Consider the following 21,995-nt stretch of genomic DNA (forward strand, 5'->3'; position numbering starts at 1 on the left):
GAAAAACAGAGAGAAAGGAGAGGGGACAGGAAATAAAAGAATAGAAAACAAAACAGTTGAATTCTATTTTATCCCTTCCCTGGTTTCTTGGAAGATTCTAGTCCTAGATGTCCATGCAGATCCCCATTATCTTAGAGCTCACTTTTTATTGAAAATGATTAATTTAACAATAAAGTGCAAAAATCTAGCAATATCATTGTGATTTCTACTCAGATATAGCTTAAATGTTTTTCTATGAATGCCTATAACCCACAGGTTGTTTCTGTAAGTTTATTCCAACAGAGTACCCAGAAAAAAGTCTCCCTTTCCTCTACACCATTAATGACTATGAACGCAGGATTCATTGCTTGAACATCATAGCATCATGTAACATAGCATGTTACATAGCAACACGTAAGCCTTACGGACAGACAGGTAGTGGCTGTACGTGAGGTGCGTGGAGAATTCTACCAGAGAATCATCAATGCTTTCTCAATATACTAAGATACCATTAAAACGCGGAAACAAAGTACATCATTGTTTCTGTAGAAGGTGTCCAAGCAGTAATGTAGACCAGTAGACTATGGTTCATTTAATTTTAGCTACATCTTTGCCTCTGAATCAATGCCCTAGTTACATAGTCTTTCAAACAGAAAGTATGACAACTGATGCCAAGCCATGGCATTTTCAGTCACGTCACATGCACGAGAAAGCTGAACAATAAAAAATGAAGACCGAAGAAGAATTGATGCATTTGAATTACACTGTTGGCAGCGAATGTTGGATATACCATGGATTGCCAGAAGAACTAATACATCTGTTTTGGAGGAAGTACAGCCAGAATGCTACTTAGGAGCAAGAATGGTGAGACTTGTCTTGCTTACTTTGGACATGTTATCAGGAGGGACCAATTCCTGGAGAAGGAATCATGTTTGATAAAGTAGAGGCTGAGTGAAACGGAAGAAAACCCTCAACAAGATGGATTGACACAGTGGCTGCAACAATGGGCTCAAACATAGCAATGATTGTGAGGATGGCGCAGGACCGAGCAACGTTTCCTTCTGCTATTCATGGTGTCACTGTGAGTCGGAACTGACTCAACGGCACCTAACAATGACAACAACAACAAAAGTGGCAATAACAATAGCTATCTCACAGGACTGATGGGTTGATCATAGGAACTAAGTCAGTCAACGTTCTGGAGGTCTCAGTCTGTGTTAGCCTCCGCACACAATGGGAATTGCAAGTTTAGCAGAGGGCAAAATTTCCATCGGCCAGTTACTTTCATCACATGTTGCTTCTATATCAGTTTTTTCAGAGGGCTAAAGCAGGTTAGTGTTCGGGAGTTTTGAATACTCTTGGAGGCCTTGAGATGTTTTAGTATAAGAAAACAGCTTGCATCATAAAATGTTTGTTTAACTCTGTGAGGAAAATTAAGACACATAAGGCTAAGAATTTAAAGCGTAGTGAAGAATTTCTTAATGAAAGAATAGAAGGAAATGAAGGAGGAAGGATAGAAGGAAGGAAGAATGAAAGAAAAAAGAAGAAAGAAATTGAAGCCTGTAGCTGTCCACATTAAAATGTTCCCCAGTGCTTGAGAATTCTTCAAGGAAAAGACATCGCAGGCAAGTTCTCATATTCTAAAACTGCAATCCAACTGCATAAAAGCATAAATTTAATTCTAAATTATTCAGGAGAAAATACTGAAATACAGGTCCATATTATAGAGATTATACAGACAAATATTTTATTACTTATGCATAAAACATGATTTGTTGGAGGGTTTAAACTATGGCTTTTTCAGGTATCACTGCGCCTTGATTGTTCTGAGTATTGGCTTTCTGACAAGGTTTGGAATGAAGCCATTTTTATTAATTTAGCTATTTTTGCTGATATAAAAGGCCGTCTATCATGTTAATGATGTATCGGTCTGCGGTCCCACCGAACAATAATTACAGAATGTTCCTAATAGTAAATCATTTGTCACAATCACAGCTCAGTACAACAACCTTTTGTTGAGCAGTGGAAGACATTATCTGAATAGCAATACACCTTTATGGGAACCGATTAGAGGGCACCTCGTCTCATACCAAGCCATCCGGCAAAACCCTGTGTGTTTCAAGTCTGAAATGTCCTTCCCCAAAATCTCAACTCAGAAAGGTACACTGTGCACTGCAGAGTTTCCTTTAGTCTTAGCCTGTCTGATTTGATGGGCCTAGAATATTCTACTGAGAGATTAGGCTAGGTTCTACGAGAACCAGAAAACAAAATTCCTCTGAAAAAGTGGAAAAGCAAAATGATCAGAAAAAGGAAATTCAAAAAGTTTTACTTCCTTCTTATTTTTAGCAAGAACTGGACACAGAAAGGATATAATAGCCAAAAAGGAAACACTGGGGTTAACAAATGGACATCAATATCTAAACTAAGTAAATGCTTCATCATCAGACTAATGGTCAAACTCTCCTTTATAAAGATTCGCAACTAGATTTCAGTAATTCTTGAGCAGTATTTATATTTAATAAATGCATACATTTATTCAGTGTGTCTGTGTATAGGGCACTGTTAAGCATTTAATGTGTATTAATTTCGTCCACAATTCCAAAAAAATTGATATTGGCTTCATTTTTTTTTTTTTTCATTTTAGAGATAAGGAAAGCGAGACACAAAGTGGTCAAGTCAGACAGCTGTAAACTGTGCAGCTAAAGAGATTAAAACTGTACCATACTGTGTCTTACCCAACCAAACCCACTGCCGTCCAGCCGAGTCAAGTCCAACTCACAGAGACCCTGTAAGACAGAGTAAAACTGCCCCATACATTTTCCAAGGCTGTAAATCTTTATGGAAGCAGGCTACCACATCTTTCTCCTGAAGAACGGCTAGTGGGTTCAAACTGACCATTTGGTTAGCAGCTGAGCACTTTAGCCACTGCACCACCAGGGCTCTTTTCTGTGTCTTAATGGGAACAGAAATCAGTTATTTCTCGGATTTGGCCATTTTCAAGTTCAGACTGGATTATAAAGGTACCCCAGTACTATAAACCAGCATCATTTGTTAAGCGCATGCACACGTTGATTTTTGGTGGAATGATGCTAACCATACTGGGCAACGGTATCCGCATTTCATAGAGAAAGTAACCAAACTTTTAAAGAGGGAAAGCAAAATTTAAATATAGGTCCTTGGACGTGAAAACTGCACTATTGTACCACTGTGCCACCCTCCCCCCCCCCATTCCTTATGAAAAGCTGCAGTGTGGAAGTTAATGGGAATCTCTGGGCCATGCAAACAGATGGTTAACATTCTCAGCTGCTAACCTAAAGATCGGAGGTTTGAGTCCATCCAGAGGTACCTTGAAAGAAAGGCCTGGCAATCTACTTGCAAAAAACTAGCCATTGAAAACCCTGTGGAATATAGTTCTACTCTGACACACATTGGATCGCTGTGAGGCAGAGTTGACTGGACATCAACTAAAAAGCCATTACTGGGTAACAGTCGTGTATAGCTGTACTTCGGTGGCTAGCTTTTAGAACAATGTTATCTACACCGGAAGTCCACAGATTTGTGGAAAAAGACAGGAAAAAGAAACTTCATTTTAAGAGTATGTTCTTCAGTATTTTATTTTCTAAAAATGTGAATTCTGGGTTAGAAATTTTATAGAGAATGGACTGCAATAAATGTAAATACGATAGGAAATTCTAAAACACTTGTTCACTAAGCCCAGCGACTTGAAAATAGCTTCAAGATCAATGTAAATGTGTGTGTATGTTTGGGAGAAGGAGTTTCCTAAACTGTGAAATACTTCCAAAAGACCACCTGGCACAATAAAGGTATTTTGTTAAATATCATTGTTCTAGAAGGTTATGCAAAGGAAAATAGTGTAGGGTTCAAAGTCTTGGCTCATGCTTTCCACATTTCTTTGGGTTTTAGAGAGTCACAAATAAAGCTCTTGTTCCTTTGATTGCCAAAAGTGAATTTGTAAGCCTCAAAGTGACATTAAATGGCATAACTTTTATGTGCCCTTCACCCCAGACGTTTACCACTTCTTATAATCTCTAAAACTCTGTTAAGATATAGCCAAGAATCAAGTAGACACATGAGACTATGTTGGCATCTTCCGTCTGGAGGTGGGATGAGAGGACAGAGGGGGCCAGAAGCTGCCGGAACGGACACAAGGAGAGAGAGTGGAGGAAGGACTGTGCTATCTCATTAGAGGGAGAGCAATTAGGAGTGTATAGGAAGGTATGAGATACTGACCTGATTTGTAAACTTTCACTTAAAGTGCAATAAAATTTAATTAAAAAAAAAATACAAAATCTACATATCAAACTTCCAATAAAAAGAAATAGGCATTGAGGAAAAAAAAAAAAAAAGATACAGCCAAAAACTCCAAAAGCATGTTATGCTTCCTTTTCTACTATCAAATACAAAATAACTATTAACTACTATAGAAAAATGCACGTTCTTATAGATTCTTGACAGCACTGATAACTGCAATGAAGGAGCCACTGGCCAAAACTTGAAATTAGTGCACCAGTGATTTGGTCTTTGCCAAGCTCTTACAATCTCCTTTCCTCACCTTCACAAGATAACCTGCGTGTAGAACTCACAGCTGCCTCTGGAACCAGGTTCAAACACAGAGCCTTCCTTGACACAGCACTGTTTTTCCAAAAGGGAGAAAGTCCTTAAAAAAAAAAAAAAAATCAAATGGCTTCCTTTTGCCCCAACCCCGCTGTCCCCTACCCCTATGTTCTGTCCAGAAGAAAAATCCCTCAGCCGCAATGGTTGTTTTTATTAAATTCTCCTCAATAAAAAGCTCAGGCAGGATTTATTAGGTACTCAGGGCCGACGTTTAGTATTTCGCCAGTTATTAAGTGAAAATCAATAGAAAGCAAAGAAAATGGAAGTCACTGCACTGTTAGCGCACCGTTGTCGCCCAGATATTATGTCGGCTGTCTTGTAGATTCATGACAGACGAAAGAGGCCGGGAGAGAACTTCTGCTTACATTGCAGGAGCCAAAGTGGGGTTATTCATTAGACCAGGCAGCCGGCCAGATGGATTTCCAGTGCAGTTTTACCATTTATCTTTAAAACGCCTGTATCGAGTGAGAAAGAACACTGATATTATGTGATATCAATGGCAGGTTTATGTATCTAAATCAGGATTTATTGTTATTTTGTTCCAAAGACCTTTTTTTCTCAAGAAATACCATTTCACAGGAAGAAAATAATAGCTAAAACCTTGTCAAAGATAACCTTTTACGCTGTCCGTGCACCGCTGGCTGTAAAACAAATAGAACCCAGTATATAAATAGTTTTAACCACATCCTTACAAATCATTTCTTCTGAATCTGTTTCCCCAATTTCAATATAAATATATATCTATCTATTTTTAATGCCGCAAACATGATTTGAGGTCTTCCAATGTTTTCTCGGCAGTAATTTAAGTCTAAATAACATCAGCCGTTGTTTTAATTGCGTTTAAAAGCTTTCGCTGGCTTATGTCCTTCTGCGGAATGCTACCCCTCACTAACCCCCCAAAAAAGTATTCTTTCAAAAAGCGAAGTGGTCTGCTGTTATTTTCTCCTCGGCCTTCTAATGAGATTTAAAGTCAAAAACACCTATCTTCCCCCCCACCCTCCACCCCCCAGCTACTTCAGGGTCTTCAAAAACAGGGACATGTATTCCTTTCCCTTGAATTGACTTTTTCGGGAGCTTTCAGTTTCTGGATTCCTTCTCGTCTCAACGACAGCTTACAGTGGGCTCGAGCAGATCAGATCTTCAGTCAATCCTGCCAAGTGAGACAGCCAAACACCAGCGTGAACTATTGTACGCTCTTCATAAATAGCTCTCAAGAAAAGGATTGGATCCATGCATTTGTAAAGTGGCATTAGTGACTCTTTATGATTGGGAGACAAACTACATCTGGGTTTTTGACTGAATTTGCTGCTAATACGAAACTGTGAACATATTTTTAAGCTACCTTATTTTTACGGTGTTTTTAACAATTTATGTTTGAGGGGGAAATTCAGGTAAATTTAGCTTTAGACCAATCAGTATGAGACCAGACACATAGTTATTTAAAGGTTAAAATTCATTAGTAAGTGGCACCAGCTTAGAAAAATTTTCTAAACATCAATTTAAGCCTTTTGCTCCTGTGGAATAACAGTGATTTTAAATTGCCGAAGAAGCAGATAGAAATATAAAGTGGATTATAAAATATTTGTTCCCTGATATTTTTATCTAACTAGGTATATTCTTCAATCAAGTTGAAGAGATCGATTTTACTAGAAATCCTTTCAGTTTTTTTTTTTTTTCCTGTGTAGTTGTTGACACCATTTTTTCTCTTTTTTAATCTGTGTTGACAATCCAAACTGCCTTTGCCACATAGATTCCATCCTCAAATAAAAGGATGGGAGAGCCTTGCTATTTTCTCTGCTTTTTTAGAAAACTCCTCCTAAATTCCCACGTGTGTTTATGTATGTGTTCTTGAACCTATTGATGGGCAAGAAAGAAAGGGTAGTGGTTATAGAAATGCTCTGAAGCTAAATTGCACAAGTTCAAATCCCAGTCTGCCACTTACTGGCTACGTGGTTTCGGCATGTAATTACTGGCCTGTGCCTCAGTTTTCTCATCTGTATAATGAGGATAATGCAGAATGTATTTCTTACAGATCTCTTGCCTGGAATAAATGGATCAATACATGTCAAGTTCATAGACTTTTGCTTACTTGATATTAAATCTTCAAAGCTACTAGCTATTATATTTGGAAGTCCAAAATTAAGAACATAGAGTTTTCCCTTTTGATTTTTTTTTTTTAAACAAAGTGGAACGTAGACCTCTTGGGGGTTATATTTACTCTCTATTCTCCACTTCATTTAGACACTGCAGAAAAACATAAATTCTTAAGGTTCGGATACAGTTAGAATCTTAGTTAACCAAAAATTAGTGTTAAGTAAATTTGCTTTAAAAAATCCCTTTGGTAGTCTCAACATTCAGTCTGAAATAATAATAATAGCGATAATGATAATAATTGTCTATGAACATTACTGCAGTTTTGGTTTACGAATAGCTATAATTGATACAGTAGTCATGAGGTCTAATGTCTGATCGGGGACTTGTTGATAGAGGTTGTCTTAATTTGTTGAAAACAGTGTCTATTTAATCACCTAACAAATGCCATCATTACCACGTTCAGCTAGGGGAAAAACAAGATATGATGCTGCTAATTAATATGACCTGGGTAATCAAAAAACTAAGACGTTAAAGTCAAGAAAAATCAAAGTTGATGACTCGGACTCCCTGCCTGTATGCATCGTGTCATTTGAATACTTGCCAAACTGTCTTACTTTGACCTTCCAGCACGAACCCACCAGCCTCATATTGCTCTCCCGCTCTAAACTTCTGGTTTCTTAATTACGGGATGGGTATAACATGCCTTCTTTATTCACCATGCCATCGAAGCTCAAGTGAGATAGTATAAAGCATTTATTAAAAGAAAGCAATACTGCAAAGAGTAAGACTGCTGGGAAAATGGGGACAATTTTAAAACACACTGATGTTATGAAAGAGTAACTACTGTCTAATGCCTATTCGCAGGTCTTCCTACGTTCTTTCAGCAGCAATTGTAAGAATGCCAAAGACAGGGAGGGTCCATGCAGAAGTGCCACTCTTCCTCTCAATATCTGTGCCATCTGGACTACTGATTTAACCTCTCTGTGCCTCAGGTTCTTCATCTGCAGTATCAAAATCATAAATAGTACCCACTTAATATATTAAGTGTGATAAATAGTACTATGTATCGAGATCGTACATGTGAAGCCCTTGGAATAGAGTCTAGTAAATGCTCAGTGAATGCTTTTTACTATTATTTACTCTTTACAGGCACAATATGATGCTAATCAACACTGAAGCCTAGTCCCTGACCTCACCGAGCTTACGGTTGATCAGGAAATTCAGATAAACGCGAGGGCTCCTTCCACATGGTAGAATATTGAAAGGAAGAGCTAACTCATATTTAAGGCATGGGGGTCTGTGTAGGAAAGACTTCCATGTAGAAGTAATATCTAAGTTGAGGATTTAGTAATGAAGTCAGAGAGTAGAGAAGATCACGGTGGACCAAAAGGGTCCAGTAAAACTCATTGCAATGATGGAAATGGTTTAGAACTGCCCTGACAATTATGGAAGCCTTTAGCCAAATGCAGCTACGGCTATTGAGTACTTGAAATGTAGCTAATGTACCCGAGGAATTAAAATTTTTAATTAATTTAATTTAAATTGTTTAAATTTTAACTTAACCACCCACACGAGCCTGCCAACTAAGATACTGGGCAGCACAGCTCTAAATAAAGGAAGAAAAACACGTGCAAAGACCCAGAGATGGGGAGCCCTATCTACTGAAGACCTGGTATTTTGAAGAGTCAATTCACGAAGGAAGGGACCTGTAGAAATTTGCAGTCATTGCATGAAACCAAAAATACCAAACCTAGTGCAGTCGGGTCGATTCCGACTCATAGCGACACACAGTGTAGTGAAAAGGGCATGGAAAGCCGTTGAATTACATAGGACGAGCGACATGATCAGGTTTGCATTTTAATAAAATCACTCCAGCTAGAGTTAACAGCACTTTATAGTTGACAAACTTTCGATAACCTGACCTCGTTTAATTTTCAAATCAACTTGGAGAAGTGTATCTATAACTATGTTTTCTTTTATATTTCTTTACCTAGTTTGTCTTCATTTCAGCAACCTATGTTCTTGCCACTACACCCTCATTGGATATAAAACAGTCACATGATATTTGTGCCCAGACTCACTGATGACAAAGTTTCATAAATCAATATGGAAAATGGCAGCAGGTAACTTCCAAAGCCATGTTTAAGAATAGTTCTCCTGAATGTGCAGACTTAGAGGTACAAATCCACCCTGTCCTGGCCCCACTGGCCACTCACAACTCCTAGAATATTAGTTATCTCCTCTGGCTATTGCTGGCAATGGCGCTGAGCTTCTCCTGCACCCAGGAGAAGTGATGAGGGATGAGCCACCTCACAGGGCTTCACAAGTGCTACTGTTCACTTACACATCCATTTCCCTGCCCTTCTCCTTTTGAAAGTTTCCCAAGTTAGCCAAGGGTGTCCACAGCAATATGCTGACAGTCTGTAGCTGGTGTCTGGACTTCTCCAGGTGTCAGGGCTGAGGAGATAAAAGATGGCATCCTCCCAAGTGGAACTGAAAAAGGAGCAGATCCCCTCCACCCTGGTCCCTGTTCCCAAGCCCTTCTTCCCAACACACACATACACACACACGCGCGCACACACACATGCAAGCACACGCACACACACACACCCACACTCACAACTTTAACTCAGCAATTCCCTCCACAGAACATTGTCAAAAAATACTAACATCTGATTTGATTAGATCAAGTCGTTTTCCTTTTCTTCCTTTTTTTTTTTAAGGGGGATTATTAATAAAATCACAAAAACAAAGAAGGCAGGGGATGTAAATGGTGTACTAATTTAATTACACACAGGCACTGCAAGACACTAATGTAAATATTCTGGTGAGTAGGCCTAAGACGCTCAAAGTAATTACTTAAGGACTCCCTTTCAAAGAATCTCTCCCTTTTTTATTAAATGCCTTTTAACATTAGCACTTTCTTCCTGACAAATTAAATGAAATTTCATTACTCTCCCTGACTTAATGGGCAGGAGGCTCCCGCGGAGGTGTGAGTTAACCCTCCCCGGACAGCTGACAAGGGCTCCTACATTCAGTCAAGATGTCACTGTCCTAACAAACACGAGAAAGGAGGTCTCAGAGAATCCTTTGTCTTTTTACCAGAGCTTCCAGTGTCCTTGGTTTCTCTGATGGCTTTTCAGCTGTAATCCTTGCAAAAATCTTAGAAACCAGTCTTAATGTTGTTTTCCTGTATTCTCAAGTTCACAGTTGAAAGAAAAAATAGCATTGTTGACTAAACCTCTAACAACAACAAAAACAATGACAAAAACAATGACAAATTGTTATAGAGGACTTATTAAAAAAAACAGATACTCTTCTAAGCAATTTACCTGTTTTCACTCATTTAAGCCCCACAATAACACTTTAAGTGTTATTAATACTGTTACGTTAAGATGAGGAAATGAAAATACAGAGTGGTTAAGAAATTTACCCGAGGTCACACAGCTAATAAGCAGCAGAGCTGGGATCCAGCCCAATTTACCAGCTATTATCATTCATTTTTGTATGTACAGTTATTGAATCCTCAATCCCACAAAGACATAGAGTTTTTCCATGTCCTGTTTATATTTGTACACACTGGGACACAGAGAAGTTAAACCACAAACTTCAAATCGCACAGCTCATTTATAGAAAGGGTCTAGTCTCAGCAATGCTTTGAAATTAAGTTTCCAAAAGGTAATTCCAAAAATATTTTATTTTTAGACTTACTGTACAAGAGCCCTGGTCACACAGTGGGTAAGCGTTCGGCTGCTAACCAACAGGTCGACAGTTCGAATCCACCAGCCACTCCTTGGAAACCCTATGGGGCAGTTTTACTCTGTCCTATAGGGTCGCTATGAATGGGTTTTGGTATTAGGCCCAATTAAGGAGGAGAAAAAAATGACACTGTAACTTATTTTTGAAAAAAAAAAAAAAAAAAGGAAAGAGCAAATAAACCAAGATTGGATTTATTTTAATATCTTTGGAACTAAAGCTATAAAGTATAAGAAAATTATAAAAGAACGACTCCACAACCATACAGTGGAAATTCTTGTCCTTCAGGCTCGTTGTAGACTAAGAATAAATAAGCATTAAGTTTTATTATAATAACGGTCAGGAAAACCTTTACAAGATGAACCCTGGAGTATTTGTTCTATTTTGAGTGAAGCATTTGTGTTTAAAAAATACGCCAGAGAGAGAACATTGAGATAGGCTTAACGCTAATGAGAATGGCTTGAAAGTGGGCTCCCCGACCGATTCCCTCACTAGATACCAGGCGCCTTCAAGCCATCCCCAACTCATGGTGAGGGCACGTGTGTCAGAGTAGAACGGTGCCCCACAGGGTCTTCAATGCTGAGTTTTCACAAGTAGATCACCACTGCTTCATTCTGAGGCACCTCTTTGTGGACTTGAACTGTCAACCTTTCAGTTAGCAGCTGAGCACATTAACAGTGTGTACCACCTAGGGACTCCACCTATATCCTGAAACCAAAAAAAAACCACTCAATTCTGACTCATAGCGATTCTACAGGACAGAGTAGAACTGCCCCATGGGGTTTCCAAGGAGCGCCTGGTGGATTTGAACTGCTGACCTTTTGCTTAGCAGTCGAGTTCTCAACCACTGTGATACCAGGGCTTCACCTAATTTTTATTTAACTATCTTTTCCAGAAGAAATGATCATATTCTCTGCCTACCAAACTTCTGATAGCTTTGAAATCCATTTGTTTTCCTTGTTTAGACTTAACTTATCCTTCTCATTCTAATTTTCAGTTTGATTTTATTCTATCTCCCATGGTTTACACACATTCTGAGGTTTGGACTGCAAAGACTCATGATGAGAGAACATTCTATCTGGTCAACTTTGAATTTCAAGCGGTAGAGCCAACATTTAATGAGAATGCTTTCTGGTTTTGTTTCCATTCTCTCCATCTGACCCAGTGATACTTCTTCCTGGCTGAAACTGCTTTCTCCAAGCTCAATCCTTTTTCCTGTCCATGTCACCAGTAGTTCCGACTTTCCAGTGTCATGTTCCATCTTACCAAAAGGGTGTCCTTCCTGAGACCTCAGGCCATGTGGAAGGAAAATAATCAGCTCAAAATTCTGAAAGCAAATGTTGCAGAGAGTTTTTTTTTTTTCCCTCCTCTTGGTTGTCCTTAAACATATGTAGTTTTAGGAATCAGTGTCTCAGTGTTTTGAAGGAAGCAAAGACCTGAATTTATTTTGATGTAGTTATCAGATTTTGGGGAGCTGGATCATTTTTTTTCCTCTTGTGAGGTCCAGGTAAAAGTTCATTCCCTCCATGGCCAGTTGCTTCTGACAAACAAAAATCAAGGCCCCAAAATAAGTATTTTATCTGAAAAATGTGAACTATCCCAAAACAAACATGAAAAAGCACAGCTGCCAAATTCCACAAGTAAAGAGAGTTGGAGGTTGAGACAGCTCATGATCTCGCTGGGGAGTAATGGGTAAATTTTGGCCAGCTGCCCTTAAGGCCTACAGGGACATTCAATCCAATTGCACTGTCTTAGCAGATGTGAATTTCAAGGTTACACCTGGGTGTTCAAGGGCAGGGCCAAGTGTAATCGGCACTTAGATCGTAGATTAATCTTATTTGCCATCTATTAGGTTTGATTCCTCTTCCCTCTCTCCCTCCCTAAAGCCAGGATTATTGTGATAGTTTAAGATAATGGATTCTAAGGGAAGAAAGGTCATGCAGGCATGGAGATTTGGAACCTTAAGATAATATGATTAATCTAAAAGCTTCTTTCTCAAAGGGAAGGGCGGCACTTTTCATATGTCTAATTGAGAGAGGAGAGTTGAAAGACTGAGAAAGAACAACAGAAAAGGGAGTGCAAAGGAACTGAGTCCTTGTCAACAACTGCAATTAATTATCATTGTCAGGATGATCTTTCATTAGTTTTCACACTAATAAGATAGATTTGCCTCATGCCTGAAGCTGATAAAGCCTTATTGGCAAAGTTGATAAGAATATGTCAGTATGTCAGCATGGCGATCTTCATTTGATTTTTTCTAATTTTTCAGAACTAAATGACTTAGTATATATTACTAAAAGTAACTGCATCTAGAGGTTGTTAGGACCATGAAATACAGGAAAAGCCCTTAGTATAATGGTTGGCGTAATATAAGTGCTAAGTAAATGTTAACCAGTGTTACAAATGCTACATACACATGTACATGTTACCTATTTTACTGTATACCATTTAATCCTATGCCTTTCAGATTTTTCACTAAACAACCAGTGTGGAGAGGTCCATAGAAGGAAATCTAGGCTTCTAGAAAAGAAATCATTAGTCTTGGTTCACCCGCAAGGAGACTAAAGACAAATGTGAGTTTGCTTCTATCTTATTTTTTCTAAAATTCTATATTTACTAAAGAGTTTTCATCATTTGTGGCTCACTGATATTTTGGGTTATTTAAAATTTTTGGAAATGTTTACTTATTCTCTTGTTTTAATATGCGTGTGTATCTTTAATTATATACGTATATATCGTAAAACCATTTCCATTACATTTAATTTACTCTGCTTTCTTCACTTCTTTAAACCCAAAAAAATCATACACCGCTGGATTATTTAAGAGCAACAACAATGGAGAGGAGTGACCCACCACCGTGAATGATTCTGTCCCAAGGTTCAGATTTGTGGCCTTGGACGGAGCAATATCAGATTTCAACGTGTAATTTATAATTCTATAAACAGGTTCTTTGTTTTAGTCAATGAAACCCCCCTGGCTCATCAGCAAGGCAAAGAAATCTGACGGTGGGGTCTTTCTTTAACCAAAATGACAAGATAGAACAGGAGAGATCATTTTGGCGGTAGAGGACCTAGAGGTGAGGGATGAACTTAAGACATGGCTGCTGAATACAACCTGTGAGGTAATAATATATGTCCATCATCAGTCACCGAAATTCTCAAGACTCTGAAGAGTGTCAGAGCTGTGTGTAGAATCACGTAGTCTAGCATGAAAACCAGCTGCAACATGAGTGGAAATACCTATGTTCAAATCAAATTATCACACAATTACTTCAAGATGAAGTAGAGAAGCTCGAACACGTTGATGTTGAACACATGGAAAAACCAAACCCGTCCCTCTGGTAACTTCCTGTGAAATTTTGGAACTTCTTACTGAATAACGCCGTAACGCATTGACTTCTCAAGTTGGAAATGTATTAGTCAATTATCAGTTCATTCTGTAGGTGTGCAGTGGTGGTGGGGGGGAGGGGGTTAATTGCAATTTCTGGAGTAAATTATTATTTTCTCATTCTCTAAAACCAAATTTTGACTTAAAAAAAAACTACTTTAAAAACAAATGTGTAAAATGGACCGCTTCAGAGTGTAAAAAGACTAAATGTAGATTCCAACGCCAATACAGAGAAAGCACTTCATTCCTGACCAGTTGTCAAAAGTGCCTGAAACTGAAATATTTCAAAACTACGTGTGACATCGGTTCATAAATGTTTGCCTTAATTTCAGCGTTCAGTAACTGGAGAGAGAAACAAACAGCACATGTGCCCAACCTTACTCCTCTCTTCAGAACAGCCACCACCAGAAAACAAACCAAAGCAAAACCCAAAAACACTGGCTTTGGCTACTGGGTTTACTCTGAGCTGGAATGTTCCAGGGAGACTTGCTGAACTCCTGTCTCTAATACTCCTTCTTAACCTGGTCTCAGTCCCACTTTCTGATTTTCCCTATGCTCACGAAGAGGTGTTGGCAGTCAGCAACCCCCATACATCAAAGCTTTACCTAATATATGATGCATTCATTCTTCCCAGGCCCAGGGCATATCACTCTCCAGTGACTGACAACAACTCTAAAATGAAGTGGGTCCAAAGAGGGCTCTAATAGTGATGGGAAGCCTCTCTTGTCAAACATAAAGCAAATTAATGTGAGCCTGTCCTGCACCTTCAGTTGGGAAATGTCTTAAAGTAATAAGCAGGGAGACCCTCTCAATGCAGAGCTCTGGATTTCAATAGATTTACATATTAAAGGTACAGGACACATTGCGGTTGCTCTAATATCAGACTTGTAAGTTTCTAAAATCTAAATTCCTTATTTCAAAAATGAGTTCTTTCTGTGGGCTGGTGGCAGGGACTAGTAGTGATACAATGCAATGATACCTCCGTCTCCTCCACTGCAGTTTAGTTTTAAAGCATGAAATAAAGCAAAGATTTGGGAACCATTTGTATGGCTAGGAGTTACCAGTGTTTATACGGTGTCAAAATGTGTGTCTGTGTGTATGTCTTAAAAGAGTGGTGTGGAAAAAAGACTAAAGAAGAGAATAGAAACACAACAATATAGATTCACTACGAATCTTAAATTTTTAACATTTTGATTTTATCTCACTCTACCATTGCTAGGGAAAGTGTTCAAGGTATATTGTTGATAAACTGAATGATTAATACACTTTAAGAGGTTTACAAAAGCAAACTCATTATTTTTTGTCAATCTGTGGACCTATAATATTCTTAAATGTCGGGTCCCAAGATGTGTCACAAAGCCACCTATTCTATGTGATTAGATGACCACAAAATGGGTAAGACATTTTATTCCTGATTCCCAGATTGCTTTTGTAAATCTCTTTGTTCTCTGGCTTTGTTCGATATGATTTTCCTAATGCTTAAGTCTGTCAGACTAACCAAGCCAGTTACCAGAATGCAAAGTTAACACAGATGTACATGTGCACACTCACAGACACACACACGCTCACTCTCACACACTTGTATTTTTGGTTACCTCTTTTAGAACCAAAAACCAAACCAAACCCAGTGCCATCGAGTCGAGTCGATTCCGACTCATAGCGACCCTATAGGACAGAGTAGAGCTGCCCCATAGAGTTTCCAAGGAGCGCCTGGCGGATTTGAACTGCTGACCCTTTTGTTAGCAGCCGTAGCACTTAACCACTACACTACCAGGGCTTCCCCTCTTTTAGAAAAAAATTTTAGAGGGGACCAAAAATACCTGAACACTGTGTTGAAAACTAGTAATACCAATGAGCGCACAAAAAGGTGTTTTGTTGGTTTGGTTCTCTGCTGCCGGGGTGTCCTGAGAGAATGATTTATTTCAAACATTTCAAGTCAGGTTAAGAATAAAGAGCAATGAAAACTTTCTGAGTAAAATTAAGGTAATTTCTCTCTCATAAGAAACTGTGTCAGATTTTCAAACCCTGATAATTTTAAGGAAAAAGAAAAAAGAACTATGGAACATATTTAGTTAAAAAATAAAAAAAAAAAAGGTTAACAACTTACTCCAGAAGTTTTCATTATTTGGGATTTTTTTTCCCTCTCTTTCCTCTTGTTTTTTTTCTTTAACTCTTCACTCAGAGCTATAGAACGAAGATGAAGTTTCTAAGAATATCTTTTGAAACCCAAAGCCAAAGAGCTGCATTAAAATACGAAAGCAAAACAAAGCTGTACCTGGAATAGAATATATTTTACTAATGGCTTATTTTCTTTGTTCTTTTATAGGTTTAAGCTTTACGGGTAAAATTAAAAGCTTTGGGATCATTACTTGTGAGATTCAAAGCAAACTCCTCTCTCTCCGTAAGATTTTTAGAAACGAAAAAGTTTTACTATTGTGTATGTGTGTTCATGTTAACTGCGTGTGTAAGTATATGTGTGTTTGTTTTTGTTTTGTTTTGATGCAGCAATCATCTTGATTCACTAAACTGAAGTACATTTTTTCTTCTGTAGGCAGATATTTCATGGCTCTGCTAGTTACGGAGTCTAGACCAGAAAAAACAAAACAAAACAAAAAACCACATTTAAAGAGTGTACTTTATGAAGTAGGATCTCATTTTCTTTATCTAGTTCACTCCTATAAGCTACAATAAGTAATTCTGCTGTTGTGACTTGGGTTAAATTTCTTGTGTTTTTATTATTTGTATAAATTTTGTGTCCACTTATTTTAGGAACAATTTCTGCTTTTACATTTTATGAGAACTTTTCTTATTAAAAAAAAAGCTATTATTTTTCTTAATAAAAGTTGACATGACAGAGAGAACATGTGTTAAATATTTATGCCTTTAAAACAAAAATCATCATCTTGTTTGTGAATAATTAAAAAAAAAAAAGAGCACCAAAAAGATAAAAGAAACAAAACCTTTTCAATATGACAAATTTCCTTAATGCAGTATCATTGAAGTTTTGTTACAAGACTATAATATAATATGCATGGGCATTCTAAGATGTTGAGTTATATACACGTATTTCCAGAATGTTCTAATTAGGTGAAATCATAGAATTGATAGTTAAAAAGGACCTGGTTATGTTTCTCCAATTAATGGAAATAAATGCCTGGAGGTGGACACTAAATAGCCTTAAACGTCAAAAGATGGTACTACCTTCAAGCTCTACAAAGGGAAAAATGATCAGAATCTCACACGACCTTTCATAAAGGAGAAAGAACACACGTACATTACAAAACCTCTCATTTTTTAATGCATTTTAAGCTGAAGTAGATCCAAAATTGTAGTCAAAAAGAATAAATGAGTGGTGCATTGAATTGGGGGAGGGGGCAGCTACACATTTTTTCAGGAAAAAATTACATCTATCATTATTTCTGTGGACCCGCAGATAGTAAATTAGCTTTTAATAAAGAGATACAACATTTTAACTGTATATATTTTTTAGATCAGTCACTCTTTGCAAGTAAAGCTTTATTACTTCTGAGTTCTTGACAGGCACTTGAAGAAAGGTCACATAATAAACTGGGCTTATTTCTCATTGCAGAAAAACAATAAGTCATCTCCGCATCCATTATTTACCAAATTGTCTTCATTTTTCTTCACCTGCTGGGTTTTCAGCAATAAAGATAAATAATATTATAAGACTAGCCCAGATATTTTCAGACTGATACAGAATTTGACAATAAGCTAGTCGTCCCGGGTTGAGGAAAGTACAGGAATTAGGGGGGATTTGCTATCCAAGTAGTTTAGCAAAAATATATTAAAGGCTATTTTTCATTGGAAGAGCCATCTGGAACCACAAGTGTCAATACTAGAAGCGATTGCTTTAAATACACAGAAAGTGATGCAGTAAAATTTCAGTATACAGTTTCATTTCAAAAAGATTGTATTTTTACAGATAAAGACTGAGTACCTTCTTTCCCAACACTTTTTCAACCTTCACTGGTCCCTCATATTAATAGTTACCAGCATGAATAGAAGGTCTTGTTAGATAGCAAAGAAACATTTTTAAATGTTTTAGCAAAGATAGTAAAGTATTTAAATGTGTTTCTTTACCGTTAGAATACAATGATGGTTAAGAGCCTGGGCTCAAGGACTAGACTGTAGCTCAATGCTCGGACACATGTATCCACTCAACTGATCATTTAATCTCTTTGTGCCTCAGTGGCCTTATCCAAATAAAATGGTGACAATGTTCATACTATCTTGTATCTCTCTATCTCTGTCTCTTTGTCTAATCTCTAGCTCAAACTCTATGTGTAATCTCTATCTGAGAAAATGGAGATGGGGAGAGGAAGATAATCAAATAACAAATAAATTGCCCAAGGTCACATAACTAGCAAGTTGAAATGGGGATTTGAACCTAGAGAATTTGGATTTGGCGTTTATACTCTCAATCCACAAGAATATATTTCTATCTCTATCTCTAGTCACAGGGTGATACAAATGATTGACTCACTTGAATGCTAACCAAAATACTGTTGTTTTGAGTCCACCCAGAGGAGCCTCAGAAGAAAGGCTTGGAGATCTACTTGTGAAAGATCAGCCACTGAAAACCCGAAGTAGCACAATTCTATACTGGCACACGTGAAGTTGCCATGAGTTGGAATCAACTCAATGACAACTGGTATGGTGGTGTTTCTCTCTGTCTCTCTGTCTAATCTCTGATTCTAGCTCTATGCCTAATCTCTGTCTATCTCTGTCTGTGTAGTTAGGGTTGGGGAGAGAAAGACAATCAAATCATAATAAGTCACTAAATAAATTAAGAAGATGATTATATATTTTTGATAAGCCTGGACATTCACAAGGTGATGAAATAGTAAATGGACAAAGTCATTTGAAACTCTTTGTAGATGTGACAGTTGAGGTGACACATGGGAAGAAAAAGTGCCTGGCTTGAAAAGAAAAGTGTAAACAGAATGTACGAAAGCTTAGAGGTGGTATAGACAAATGGTTTAAAAGGAAACCATAAAGCTGTCTTTGTTTTTCTTCTTCTTCCTCACAAAAGTAATACATCACGAAGTGCAGAAAAGAACAGGTATGAGAAACCTTAAGAAGTTAGAAGCACAAGCATATGAAATGAGGTTGAAGGTGTTAAAAGAGGAGGGTAGATTGTGCAGAACTTTCTGGTGCCATGGAAAGGAGTAAGGTTTTATTTTAAGAGCATACTCAATGAAATTTAATCAGGTGGGTGATATAATCTCATTTATATTTTTAAAAGATCACTCAGGTTTAGAAGAGAGGATAGATTAAAGAAGTCAAGGGAAGCCAGTGACTCCAGAAGCCTGATGGAATTGTCTGGGCAAGAGATGATGATGACTTGCGCTAAGGAGGAAATGGGAAACAATGAACAGAATTAAATGATTCCCAATGCTTACAGAAGAATCTAATTGATACCAGATCACAGTGGAATTATATTATCTTACATTTGTGGAAACTGAAAATGAAATGCTGAGAACATTTTCACAATAGCAAAAAAAGTAAGTACACAAAACTATATACAAAGGTAAATAATAAAATCATCTTTTATAGTCAAAACTATACAACATTTTTAATTGAGAACACTTTTCAGTTAATCAATATAAGAAGCCATTTTAGAAACTAAATTTGACCTGTAGAATACATAATTTGGGGTGCCTTCCTTGCTCACAAGGAGCCCTGGTAACACAGTGGTTAAGCACTGGGTTGCTAACTGAAAGGTTGGAGGTTTGAACCCACTACCAGCTCCATGAAAAAAGATGTGGCAGTCTGCTTTAGTAAAGATTACAGCTGTGGAAACCCTATGGGGCCGTTCTACTCAGTCCTACAGCAACACTATGAGTTGAAATCTACTCGATGGCAATGGGTTTGGTTTGGTTCAGGTCCGCTGCTCATACTTCTTTCTCTGAGCATTTCTTATGCTCAGCCTACTTCAACCACAGGAAGAAGCCTCAGAAGATAACTTTGTATCATAGCCCTGCCACCCTGGTCTTAGCTGTTCGTGCCTTACTTGGGCAACTGGTCTATCCTAGCCTGGTCCTAGTCCCTTGTCACAAAATTGGACTCCAAAGCCTCCAATTGCGAGGGCATCCAAACTCAGGAATGTGGGGAAGGCATCTTCAGCCATGGTCAAGGGAACACTCAGTGGGGAAAAAAACAAAGAAGAGAGTGAAATATGCAAGCAAAGAGAACCACAAGGCTCCTGAGACAGAATGGGTTCCTGAGAGACCTCCAGGTTCTCCTCCATGACATTTGTGACCTTGTTGTGTGTGTGGGTTGGGGGTAGAATCATGAGATTTAAGGCCATTTGAGTCAATTTCTATCGTCGACAAAAGCTTTAAGACACATCCACATATCCTTACCCCACCAAAAAAACCAAACCCATGGCCTTCAAGTCGATTCCAACTCACAGTGACCCTATAGGACAGAGTAGAACTGTCCCATAAGGTTTCCAAGGGGCGGCTGGTGGATTCTAACTGCCAATCTTTTGATAAGCAGCAGAGCTCTTAACCACTGCACCACTAGGCTTCCCTGCATATCCTTAGTCCTTTGTAATTCTAACTGAGCTTTTTTTTTTTTTTTTTTTACCCAGATGACATAAAGCTTACATTTTCTAGCTTCTCATATCAGATTCATTATTACTTGGCTCCAGACCAACCTCTTCTTAGTTTATCTTCCCCCTTCCTTTTTTGGGCTTCAGCATCTTTGTCTTCATTCCACTGTTTCTTCAGCAAATTATGACTTCCCCTACAATTTCTTCCTGAATAATTCTGGAAGAATTAATTTTTTTTTTCTTATTTGTATTCACACAGCATTTTATATTTACGTTTTAATATATTATGTTAACAATGAATGATAACATAATAAAGTGTTTCCCTTTCAAGGGCAAAGCCTAAGGGCCTTTATATTATTTATCTTTTTAACCCCACCATTTAGGGTGGTGCCTAGGACCTTGCTGTTATTAGTTGCTGTGGATCCCGACCCATGGTGACCCCATGAATGCAGAGTAGAATTGTCCATGTGGTTTTCAAGGTTGTGATCTTTCAGAAAAGGATTGCCAGGCCTGTCTTCCAAGGCACCTCTGGGTATGTTCAAACTGCCAACTTTTTGGGTAGTAGGTGCTAAAAAGATGTGTTTCTGTATGAACTCAGTCAACATCACTGGGAATTTATGTGTATGTGAGTTTTTGTGAATTCTAGAAACAAACCATGCGATCATAAAAGGGTTTAAATATTTATCATAAGAACTATATGTAGCATGTGACACTTAGGATAATTAGCAAAAACAATAGTTAATGGAGTTAGAAAAGTACAATTTAATAAAGTTTATTTTTTTAATAACCAAAAGACAGATTAGTGTTTCCTATCTCCTTTTTCTTATAAAATAGTTCATAAAGACCACACAACTAAAAGACGCACTTTTTGAAGCTGACTTAATTATTGAAATCAGAAGATGAATTCTTTCTTCATACTATTAAGAAATATATGTGTGTGATGGGTATATGTTAAAAGTTTAAAATTTGAAGCATACACTGTTTTCCTCAGTTTAGGTAAAAAATCCTCATAAGGCTTTCTTTTCTTTTGTTATTATAAACACCCGGCATTTGGCAATATATTAATTTTCTTATCATTGAATAAGCAGCCTAGCGAGAAACTCTTTCTCCGTTAATGCTTCCTCTATCTATTCATTACTGGCAACAAGAACATCACAAAACGTTCCGGACTAGCCGCCAAAAGATCTTGGCCTAGTCCATCAGCTCACTTCGTGCAGAGTCAATTAATATCTTGCTTCCTTAATCTGCTGCTCAGGTCCCCTGTTACATCTCTTCTACTTCAAGCTGAAGGTTGTTGTGAAGATAAAATAAGATAATGTGTGTTCTAGTGCTCTGAAAGTATAAAGCACTACATAATGTAAGATGTTATTGTAAAAAGAGGGTTTAAAACTGTAGCATAAAAAGACTTGTTATAAAAATAAAATAAAAGTGACTCTAGTCATTTATTTTTATGAGGCACTTTTCTCTCTTTGGAAAAATATAATTTACTAATTCAAGAGAGAGCTATTAATTTCTAAGTCCTTCACAGCCATTAAAGCAGGGATGATGGCTTCAATTCAGTTTACAA

The 21,995-nt window shown here is 37.8% G+C and overlaps 1 long non-coding RNA gene across 1 annotated transcript; it reads left to right on the top strand.

Moving 5' to 3' along the window:
* Positions 1-17,934: 17,934 nt before the first annotated feature.
* LOC126087749 (uncharacterized) lies at positions 17,935-21,140 on the top strand. Its single transcript, XR_007519839.1, has 3 exons — positions 17,935-18,523; positions 19,118-19,376; positions 20,812-21,140. It is a non-coding gene; the product is annotated as an uncharacterized LOC126087749 (long non-coding RNA).
* The last annotated feature ends 855 nt before the right edge of the window (positions 21,141-21,995 follow it).

This window comes from Elephas maximus, chromosome 13 (assembly GCF_024166365.1).
Source record: "Elephas maximus indicus isolate mEleMax1 chromosome 13, mEleMax1 primary haplotype, whole genome shotgun sequence".
Taxonomy (NCBI): Eukaryota; Metazoa; Chordata; class Mammalia; order Proboscidea; family Elephantidae; genus Elephas; species Elephas maximus.